Below are 12547 nucleotides of genomic sequence, written 5' to 3' on the forward strand. Positions count from 1 at the left end.
AGGAAGCCGGAGTCGATCAAACACATCTGCCACTTACTATCACACTAACCTATTCCTAATTGAGCTAGAGGTCTTTATTAGGTGTTGCGGGGATTAGGAGTTGGTTTAAGAAGGAAATAAATGGATATTCAAAAAGGACAAGTATGAGATAATAGAGTTTTCATATTATGTAACTTAGAGAAAACCTTGTTATTTTATTTTGCTTCTATACTTTGTTTCCATCCTTAGCCATATTTTTCTTTTTCTTTTCTTTGGCTTTTGACTCCCTTTTATTCTATTTTTGGAGTTTTTTTTATTTATTTCTATTTTTTTTTCTTGGATGGAAACTTCTTTTCTTTTTCTGAAGCAACTAACTAATTTTTGTTTACACAGGTTTTTCTCTTCTTCTTTCTTCACTCATTCTATTCTCAGACTTATTCTAGATTGGGTAAGTTGAATTTTTTATTTTGTTTTGTTTTTGTAACAGGGTAAAGGAATTGTGGTTTATGGAAGGCTAAAGAAAGGCTCGAGAGGGCTTAAAAGCGGAAAATAATTCATAGGTATGAATTTCTGGCTATATCGATCCAAAGAGGGCCTAAATTCTCGCTTAGGATATGGCATAGTGATCAAGCAAGTGGACATGTGATTTCTTTATCTGGATTTTACTTCTCCCTTGTGTCATTTATCAAATGTTTCGCTCATATAAGGCTTTAGGCTATATTCTCACAGGATTTGTAGAATAAGTACTCTAGCCTAGAGTTCAGAAACTTACTGCTAACAATCATAGATACTCATGTAATATATTTATAGATAGATGCAAAGATTATTACCTACATATTAACCTAAGTTTCTAAAAATTATTCTAATGTAAAAGCTACGTGAGACTTCTAGATTATTAAGAGCATAGAGAAGGAAAACAATACCACTATTCCTAAGTGTATAACATAACTTATTTATTTATATTTTTGAATTTTTGAAATTTTAACTAGAAAACAAATGCATATTATCTTTATCTATATCCTAACAGATGCCTTAATTACACGTGTTTCTATGCCCCCCCCCCCCAAACAAGAAACATGCTTTGTCCTCAAAGCATTTTAAATAAAGAGGGTAGGAAAAATACCATTGAATCGCGTGAAATTTAGGAACATCTACAAAACAAGGTTAGAACGTACTAATATAGAAAATAAAAACTGACTCAACTCTATACGAGTTCTACCCATTATGGGGTTAACAAGAATGAAATTGCTTGGGACATAAGCGGCACAATAACTAGAATGAAAACTTACCTTATCTCCGCGATTACTCATCATCTTCCTCATCCTCTTCTTCCATAAAGAAGTGAGGTTCCTTCGGCGTCTGCCATGCCATGATAATTTGCCGGGCTTCCCGCTATTTATCATCTATTATTGCTAACCTATTAAGAGCCACTTTGGTCCGACGGGTGTAGGGTGCAACTCGATGAGGTTGTATCCTCCACCCTGCCAAGTCATTGCACGGAAGGATCGAATAATACTATTGGTGGGGTCACGATTGGTCGACCGAAATCCAATCTGTGAAACGTGTACAAAAATAGGGAAAGAAACATAGCATAATACGGAAATCGAAGCAGGCATAAGAAGGTACTTATGCCTCCCGCTATGGGATCGAGCTAAACTAGACATCAAGGTTCCGGGAAGGTCATGACACATACGCCCCGTGGCTAAAGCAAGGAAAATGCTGCAAGTGGCATCATTCACGTAAGAAAACGCCATTCCCTAAAATGTTTAGCATGATCCAAAACATAACAGTTCCTATGTTCATGGACGCGGCTACCAAAGCGACGTTATATTCCCCTCGGTCCTCAATCACGAAAATGCCCCCCATACGACTCATGCAAAACTCATAAGTGTAGACATACATATTATGTACCCAATAACACCATGGGTCTTGTATTTCAGCCGGGCGGGCATAGCAAGTCCAAGAACAAATGCTAGCAAGAACACGGTAATTTCCATTGGTTCATTATCAATGTTGATGGAGAACACTTGTTCTCCATCTGGTCTTTCAAAGAAAATGCAGTTATCGTAAAAATAAGATGCTAGTGTTGGAGAATAAAGTGCATCAGTCTTACTATAAGCTCCCCAAATTAACGATGTGATCGCTTCGCGAAACCAAGCACCATAAGTAGTGCTTTGGAACAAATCCTCGAAAGACTGTTCCGGTATCAATGTTGGAGATATCATCTCAAAATTACGCTCTGGAATAGTTGCGAATGATCCGAAAACTACCCGCAGAAAACTGGAATTTTTCTGGTCCACGAAGTCGGAGCGAGCGCTCTGAAGATTTGGAATTTAGTGTTTGTTTGGCGTGGTCGCACACCTGGGGCGAAAAGTGCGCTATGACAAAAATCTGAAAAAAAATTGCAGAGCTGAAAGTGCGAGGCTTTCGGAGTTCTTGAAACTTCGAAAAATGAGGCTAAACGCGTGGGAATCGTGGGAGTGAAAGGTGAGTGATGGAGGTTAGGTGTAGTGTTAGTTGTGAGTGTAGAATGTATGAAGTTTATATAGGTTTTAAGTTGCTAAAACGGATCGGGAAGTTGCCAAAAGGTTTTTACGGCAGTTTCCGGAAATACCAAAATTTCCAAACCCGAAAACGGAAACAACTCATTTTCTTGATTCTAAAACAAACCTAGTATCTTTTAGGTTGAATTTATGATAGAATCTACCTATTTAATCGAGATTTCATCCTACAATGATACATATTCATAGATATGCCTAAACGGCCAAATTTTCACCTTGACTCCGCAATAAATTCTAAGACGAGGGTCATATAAAAATAATGCTTGAATAGATAAAACCACCCCCAAACAATTTGGGAAGGTGGGATCAATAGTAAATAACCACGCATAATGAAAATAACCGCATTATATTAAAATTATCATTCGAAGTACATTTCACTACAAAATTCAAATTACAAATAAATGGCAATAATGAAACTACAAATAGAAATAGAAATATCAAACGATACTATCCCTAACCACTCCGGTACTGGTAGCGGAGGGCACACGGTCCGGAGATGGCTCCTGAGCTCCCGATGGGCCAGCACCATTCGTCCTTCGGCGACGACGCTCATGCCTCGATGGTGTGTCCTCAGAAGGAGAATCCCCGTGAGGTGGGAATTGTGCAAGCATGTCAGTCCGGAACTGGCGCTGAGCTTCTAGCTCGGCCCTCATCTGTTCCCACCTCTCATCCTCTCTTTGGGTATGGATCTCGAAGTTATGATGGATAGTTGCCTGTCGAGTCCGGAGGTCTTCGCAGATAGTGTTGAGCGAACGCATGCCACGATGAATTACGGCCATGCGTTATGCATCTGACCAACACCTCTCCAAGGCATCCGCATCAAAACAAGTCAAGTCCTCCTCATCCTCCGAGGCATTCTCATTTCCCCCATCCTCCTCGACATTCTCGTTTCCACCATCCTCCTCGTCCTCTACCCTATCCTCAGGCAACCTCCAAACTCGTTGGATACACTCCTTATAGATGCGAGGATTTCGGTGTAGGGTGATGTAAGACCTATCGACTTTAGTCGCTCTCAACTTCAAAGATGATTTTGGTTATCAACACGGGGAGAGGTGCAACGGGACTTCCCTACTCCCCTAATCATGCTAAGCAAAACTCCAAGATACGTAACTCGTGACTTCGCGCCCGGAGTATCCATAAAATGTGGAGGCAGTTCAGGCCGATGTCGCCGACCTTCTCCCTTCCCGGGGACGTTTCCGACCAATCCATCGAGCCGCAGCCACCGGTTGGTTGGTTTCGAGGGATGACTGGCGAACACAATGCGATCTCGCATTGTAGTTCCTTTCGGTAACTGCCACGTTCATCAATGGTTCTACCCCATTATATTGGGACTCCTGCAACATGACATCTAGATGGATTCTAGGCAGAATGCCTAGAATCTCAGCCAACAACCCAGTAGTCACTTCCTTCCTCCTCTTCGCCACCATAACAAAAATCCTAGTCCCTTCCAACTCCCTCGTATTGTAGAACCGTCGGACTAAGTCTTCGTGGTAATAGGCTTCAGTCGAGTACCACAAACTATTCTAGTCTCTACTGATTATTTCGTCACCGTAAAACGACGCGAAGTGGTCGCCAGTAAAAGCTTGCTCCGGCAAAATTCGGCGTTGTTGAGCCATTGGAAGTTTGAATACGGTTTGAGGTTTGTAGAAGGTAGGGGGAAGAAATGAGGGACACCTCACTAAAAAGAACAATGGTGGTGGTGGTGTGGTGGCGCGGCAGCACCGATTTTTTTTTTTTTTTTTATTTTGATTTTCTGGTGGTTTTTGTTGATGTAAATTGGTGGAGGTTGTGGGGCAGCGCGGTTGGAGTAGATTTGAGTTGGGTCTTGGATTGTGGGCGTGGGTTAATTAGGTTTTGTTTTTAATTTATTTTTTTGGTCGGGTTTGAAGTTTTGTTAATGGCGGTTTGTGGAAAAAAAATGATGAACCCGATGGTGAAGGTAAAGCGGGCTGGTGCTTCGTCGGTGGGCTGGTTGGGCCCAAGCCCAAATCGAAATTTGTGAATTTTTCGATTTTCGCTAAACTTCAAATCAAAATTGCCGCTTCGTTACCGGTCCGATTTTTACGAATGAGATATGGAAATGATCAGGAGAGAATTTCTAATCCAATGATTCATAAAACACTCTATTCCGACCGTGGATGACATATAAGATAGTGGAAAATGCCCGCGAAGCGTCGACGACGTTATGCTTAACGACCGATCTCTAAATTCAAGATTATGTCAACCCAGATCATAATACAATTAAACGGCCTAAGCAATTGTAATGGGACATAAACATTCTAGGACGAAACATTTAACACCCACCACCAAACAAATTTTTTTTACAAGCTTAGAAAATTTGTTTTTAGCAGATGGTCTTTTAAAGTCGATTTCGAGACTTCCTAGATTACTATGTTTATTCTTTAATATATATATATATATATATATATATATATATATATATATATATATATATATATATATATATATATACTTTTAAAAAAAAAAACAATAAACAAGAAAGACATAATTCACCCCATAGAGAAACGCGGACTCAAAAAATCCGAGAAAACATGCAAGAGTGGAAAACGTGAATTATGTCAAACGTGGACTTAGGATCCGGTACTTACAGCCACACACTCCGTAGGGAGGGCCCGGTTACCTTAATGGTGCACTCACCAATATATGGAAATGAAAGGAAATGCACTAAACACAAAAGTTGAGTCGTTTATAGTCAGATACTCGAGACTTTATCTAAACATATGTATGAACATGCAGTTTATCATATATCAACAACCGAAATAGTTGTAGATCATTCCATAAATAAATATCACAGAAAACATATCCAAACACAATCAAGCACCAAGATTTCCTATGACGCAACCTAGTGAAATGAAAACGAAGTCGGATAACCCTATTACATAACCTAGCATGTACCTTCTTTTTCATTTTTGAACAAGTGGGTGTGGAGTAAATAAGTGTGGAAAAGTGAATGGTTGTGGAGAATATGGTGGATATGAATAAGTTGTAGAAGGATAGCATGTAAACAATGAGGATGTGGTTTTAGCACAAAACTCATTCATGGTGTGTGTAGGGACTGTTTCAAGTCTGAAAATGAAGGTGTTAAACGCTTTTGTCTTCTGAAGTATTTGTTTACTAGGTGGATTTAAAAACTTATGAAGCACAGAAGACACAAAAGGATCGAAAGTGCAAAACTCGAGATTCCTTTGAAAGGGTGGAAGGAGGGAAGTCGAGGTGGATGTTGTGCAAAGTAGTTCTTGATAGGGTGAATCATCATCCGCTCTAAGAAACTCATCGAATTGCTCATCTAGATTGGTCATATCCTCGTTACTATGATAGTCCTCTACATCTTTGAGAAAGTCATCTATCTCATCCTCATCCGTAATATGTGTATCGACTAGTGTAGGGATGGAAATGTTGAGTCCGAACTTCCAAATGAAAGAAATTTGGGCATATGATTATCGGGAATGTGTTGTTGTAATAATAATCTCGAGCAAAGCTCTCAATCATGCTAACCTCTCCATCCATGTATCTAATCGGGTAACCGTGGTCTTTGTTTTAAAAACATTGACTTAAATAGCAAGATGGCCAAAAGACATGGACATTGAACCATCGCGCAATTAATTAGCGCGATTAGCGGTTGCCGTGAAAGGACGCCCTAAGATGATCGGAATGAGTCGTTAATCGACTTCTCGTATCGAGGATGACAAAATCAGCCGGATAGTAAAAATCCCGAACTTTTACCGGAACATTTTTTCACCACACCGTTAGGATACTTAATAGATCGATCGCTAATTGCAACGCCATTTTAGTGGGTTGCATCTCGTCTAGACCTATTTGTCTATACAAATAAAACGGAGTAAGTTAACACTAGCCCCCAAGTCTAATAACGCTGGTCGTCAGATAAGAATCTCCTAAGGTGCATTGTACAAGAGGACGATCGTGGTCCTTGTACTTAACAATTCCATTATGTTCGGATAGAGTTGGGAATTGTTATGTTAAAAAGGCGTCTTTGGTATATTGGTCCTACACCTAGTAGTACACACGACTCCTTAAGAAACTTAGCATGGTGTGGTAGCTTTTAATAGCTTCGAGGAAGGGAAGATTTATAGTTAGATTCTTGAAAACATCCCTAATCTCCTCATAATTTGTATCCCTAGTTAACACGGCTAATTTTTGTGGAAACGGTGGTTTCGTCTATATTTAGCAATAATATCACCCCGGATGTTTAACCGTGGCTTTTCTGTTTCTTAGGTTGTGTTGTAACCGGTACCTCTACAATGGTAGGCTCTCAGTTTCTATTTCGTATCTAGTAAAATAGCAGGTGTAGGGGCTTATGGTGGGGTAACTATAGGCATAGTTACTTTGTTATCAACCAATTTCGGCCTTAAGCGAGAGTGGTGATGGCCTTTAGCTCACCTACATTTTCATATTCATTACTAGTATTATCGGTTACCTCAAAGTCTGTATTTGTTGTTTTAGGATTAGGTATTTCGGGACCTGGAAACACACCTTTGGGTTGGGCTTTATCTTGAGCCAACTGTTGGGTTAAATTATTAACGGATTGTAAAACTTGTTGGTTAGATTGAGCCATGGTTTGGAAATGTTTTGGCTTACTTGTATGAAGGTGTCAAGACGATCGGTTATTGTGGGTGTAGTAGTCACGTGGTGGTGGATGGAACTATTTCACGTGAATTATTTATGGGTGGATTTTGATAGTTATTATTTACCGGAACGATACCTCTATTAGCATTATAATTATTATAACTACCTTGACCTTGTGTTTGACCTTGTCGAGGTTGCACTTGGTTGTTATAATTATTAAAATTACCCTGACCCTGTCCTTGTCGTGGTGGAGCTTGGTTAAAACTTTGTGTTGGCCTAACATATTGATTATTGTACCCTAGGGGTGTGACGTGTTGGTTATTTCTCCAACCGAAGTTGGGAATTTGTCTCCAAGGAGCGTTAGGTTCACTATTAATAGAACAAGCCTGTTCATAGGCTATAGGACAGTGGGAGTCGGGATGGTCAGGGCTCCAACAGAAACTACATGAATTTAAATTTACGTTCATGACGGGGATAGGCTTTTGTTGAACAGAAATGGCCTCTAACTTTTTAGTGAGTGATTCAATTAGAGTTTTAAGCTCGGGATCGTGTTTAATTTCAAGCATACTGGCGGCCTTAACTGTATTTGATGAACTAGCGGAGCGGTGGATATCATCACTACCCCCCTAGTTGTTATTTCGCTTAGTTTGATCCTCTAAAAATTTATAAGCCTCCGAGGCTCCTTTGCTTAAGAAACTACCCCCATTCATTATGTCTAGGACTTCTTTATGGTGGTGTAGAAGTCCTTTGAAAAGGCACGAACTAACGATCTTTTCGCTAAGTTATGATGTGAACACTCTATAAGGAGATCGGTGAACGATTCCATGCCTCTCAAAAATGTTTCATGAGGATTTTGTCGAAAGAAATGAATCTTGGAAAGCATCTCATCCGCCTTTTTAGGGGTGGGTAAAAATGTTCCATAAACAAATTTGAACAAGTTTAGCCCACGAAAGTATTAAGTAATTAGGGCGTTTGGGCAGTTAACCAAAACGCCGCCTTTATCGGCTAAGGTGAAAGGGAATACCCGAGTTTAATTTGTTCCGCACCAACCGTAGGATGGTGGAATGTTGTTAGGACTTGTTCAATCCTACGCGATGTTGATAAGGTTTCTCATGGTCTAATCCATGAAAACGGGTAACAAATTAAAACATTTGGGGATTCGAAATCCTCCACTGGTCTCTGCTAGAACGATGCAAGATTTGGGGCTATCGCCAAGGTTTTGTAGAAGTCGAGAGAGGAGTCTTCTTCTTCGTCGGGCATCAGGTCGTGATGTGTGTGAAATAGTAGCTAGAGGTGTAGTGGGTGGTATACTAGATAGACTTGTTTGTTGACGTTGTTGTGTAATTACGCTCGGTGTTTTGTTCGCCGGACCTTAATCTCATACAAGGTTAAAACCAAACTTAGCTAAACACATCAACACTCCAAACAATTTTGATATACTAGTATAAACCTCTAACAGAGACGCGAGGGTGGAAGAAAGGAATACCTGACAAGCGCCCTTGCTTCTCTTATGAATAGCGTCTTGTTTACGCGTGTTGGAGGTGTATATAACAAGTTAGAACACGAAAAACTTGAAAAATCAAAGTTCGAATCAAAACCGTAGAATTCCCTGAAAAATATATCTTAGTATAGCTGCTGGGCCAAGGGAGGAGCTGGTCGCTTCGTGTTCCAAAGAACTTAAAGCATGGTCGCTTACGGTATATGGGGCTGGTCGCTCGTGTTCCAGCTATAGGCAGTGTGCGCCCTTATAGGCTGACAAGGCGGTAATTTTGTCGCGGAATTTTTCAACGATGAAACGGAAAACCACAGTATGAATCAAACAAGGGTGGGTGGGTGAAATGGGACTTTAAGAAAAGTACTTACACTACGAAAACAATGCGAATGTGAAACTAAGATGGTAGCGGCACCATTTGATAAATCATAAAATTGAATAGTTTACCTACGAAATGAACGATGAACTCAAAACGTAAGTAAACTAAAACTATCTTATGTTGCCTATGTTTATCAAAGATTCTACTCTCAATCCTATGAGATATAGTGGAGTAGAGTGATTCGTTCCACTCCTAGTCCTTCCGCATGTTAATGTTCTCTACGTATAAGTACTCTTAACTCTAAAGTCTAATAAGAGATTTACGAAGTGGCAACTAGACTACGATGCAACTACCCACAAGATGCAACTAGTCGACTATCAGAACAACTATGGGAATGCTACGTTGATTCTATGATAAGGAGTTAGAGGGGATTGATTCCACCTTAACTCGACTTAATCCTACTAACCATTTAATCGTCAGTAATCCGAATTGAATCGCCAGCAAGAGAACAATATGGTTTTTCCTAATCCCTAATTACACATGGCATTCCTACCAATTCATAACTAGCATGTGAACGATTAAACCCATTCTCATGGTGAACTAATCGCTTCTAGAGTGGAAAGGAAATTGCGACGACTCTACGATAATCGGAATCAAGCTTTCATCAAGGCTTCTCAACCCCCTCTAATGGAGGTTTAGCAGAGAATCATTACGCAATCATTTCCGATTAAATTAAAACTAAACATACTATAAAGAATTGAAATTTACTAATCTAATTTAAACAATAATTAAAATCTAATTAATAACTAAGAATTAAATAACAAGTAATAAATGAAATCAGATCTAACACAAATGTAAATGACAAGAATCGAAATTAACAAACTAGCTATTTTATTAATCAATCTAATTAAGAATAATGATTCTAGAGTTTAATCTAAAACAAGAATTGGATTTGAAACTAAACTTAACATAAAGAATTAAATCTAGATCTAGAAGCTATTCTAATGGCTACTTTCTATTCTAAGCTACTTTTATTTTCTAACCTCTTATCTACCATTAACAAAGAGCTAAGCTTTTGTTTTTATACTCTCAGATCCAAAAATCGTGCATGGGCTTGGAGCTATGTTTTGGGCCAGAGAATCAGGCCCAAAACCCAATTCTTTCAGTCCAAAAAGGCCTCTTCAGCTGCAGTTGGTTTTAACAGACTTTTCGTCCACTTCTGCTCCTCTGATTGGATCAAGGCTTAGACCATTGGAAAGCTCTTTCCGAGCCGGTCGTTTTGACATAAGGTAGGCCCCATTCTGAGGTCTGAGTCCAAAGATATGACCTTCGGAAGTTCTCACGACTTTGTCTTGTTTACGCCCAGCGTCGACTTTTCAGCTTTTGACCGGGCTTTAGAAAGGCTTTGTCTTCTTGAATCTTGGCCTTTAATCACGGAACTCCTTAGTAACCGACCTTTGCTTCTTTATCTCGCTAAAGTGGCACATATCTGCACATAATGTACTTTGAAGCCTGAAATACATAAAAACACGTAATCATTGTTAACTCTTAATTATTACTCACATAATTGGTCTAAAAGTATGTCTGTTACAGGGTGAAAACTACAGTTTTGGGCTCTTATCAGTTAAGTACTTGAGGTAGGGAACTTTCCAATTTGGACTTTGTAGTGAATTTCCTATACTTCTGGTATATGATTATCAGGCGCAAACCTTGTTGTTAGTAAGTTCATGTATTAAACACGAATGTTTGAAGTATCTTTGAAAACAAATTATTTGGGAAACATTTGGCGATTATTCGGATTGGAGAGTAATTTAGGATTAGAAAGTTCTAAACGGGTAAAGTTCAGACTCTGGAATAATTCGGTCAAAAAATTCAGCAGTTTTTAAAAAAAAATCTTGAAAAAAATAACTATGTGTTTAGTATGTAATGTGTGGTTCAATATGAGTATTTACGTTAAAATACTACTTAAAGCACTTAATATAAGTAATTGTATATGGTTTTGAACTATTTAAAAAAAAAAAATGAAAGTGGTTTATATCTACGAATTTTTCTTGAATTTTTATTAGTGAAAATCGAATTATACACGAACAAAAGTATGGACAAATGTTTTCCGTATAGCGAATATATGACCGTATATTTCCCCAAATATATCAAAATTAAAACCGAATTATACCCTATGGATTCTCGTCCCCGAATTTAATAACTAGGGGCGTAGAGTCCGTAGCTTCTGGAGCGACACCTTTGGTTGTGCATCTTTATTAGCATGGAGATGTTCTTCTCTTGCTTGTTTCTTAGTTCTTACTTCTATGACTAGGTAGCTTTCCGATTTGTTGTTTATTAGCTCCATTTGGAGTACGAGGGAGAATGATTCCTTTGAAATACTTGGATATTTTTGAAAAGTTACTTCGATTGTCCTAAATGTTGGACCTCGTTAGCAGCTTAAAAATGCTTTGTTTCTTGGCTTCTTGATTTTTCCACTCTTTTAAATTGTATGGTTTGTGTAGTAGATTTATGTATTTCACTTCCGTTCGTGGTCTTGAAAGGAACCACCTTCAGATTGGCTGGACACTAATCTAGAGTCCCGTGAGGATTCTAACATGCTTCGTCCCCATTTGAGCTGTTGTTTGTATGCATACATTGCTACTTTGTATTCCGTTTTTTTATTTGATTCGGAAAAACCAACCAAGTCGGATAGAGTACTCGAGCTTCTTTCATGTTTGTGTAAGGATCATGCATCCTATTCTTATTCCTAAATTTCTTTTTGAACCGTCAGTGTTGATTCTCCACACATCTGGAATGTTTGTTGACTCTTCGATTGGAACCGTTGTACGTTTAGGATTTGACAAATCATGCATCCTATTGAGGTATTTCCACTATATATCGACTAGGAGTGAAGCTAACATGTGGACCTTCTTCGATGTTCTAGGGTGGAAAGTTATTTCATGCGCTCTTAGGTATGAGTGCCAAACTGATAGGCAACTTGCTTCTAATGTCGTGCGCTTTGGTACTCAGTAAATATTTTGGTTTTCCTTGAACCAAATTGTTTCTTGTCTCTGGCGGAGTTGTTTTTTTTCCTGATAAAGAAGATACGTTTTCCTTCTTGATCATCGACAGATAGTAGTGCACTTACTACAACTTCGAAAGTTGGGTTATTGTTTGACTAACGATGACTGCAACTATTATCCATGACTAAAGACGACTACAACTTAGGAGTAACATATGCGTATGAATAACTTAGAAACAGAAATAAGTGTTCAACAATGTTTCACCCAGGAAGACATCAACCTTAGCATGGTGCCTGATTATAGTCTACCTATGAGCATGAAGCAAAATGTGTTAAAACCACACTTCAACAATATGGAAAAATTGAACAAAGCAAAACTTTATAGATAACAGTATGAATAAAGAAGATGATGTTTTACAGAATAAAACAAATAATATTAAAAGAAATTACTCTTGATGATGGAGGATTGCAAATGCAATGTCCTAAAGGTGAATTTCATCCCTGTCCGAGTGCTCCAAGTTTTTCAAGTGTCATCTTCCCAGGATACAACAATCAATTACTTCGAAATTATAGCACTACAACTTCAA

The sequence above is a fragment of the Coptis chinensis genome, chromosome 5, assembly GCF_015680905.1.
Source record: "Coptis chinensis isolate HL-2020 chromosome 5, ASM1568090v1, whole genome shotgun sequence".
In the NCBI taxonomy this organism is placed as follows: Eukaryota; Viridiplantae; Streptophyta; class Magnoliopsida; order Ranunculales; family Ranunculaceae; genus Coptis; species Coptis chinensis.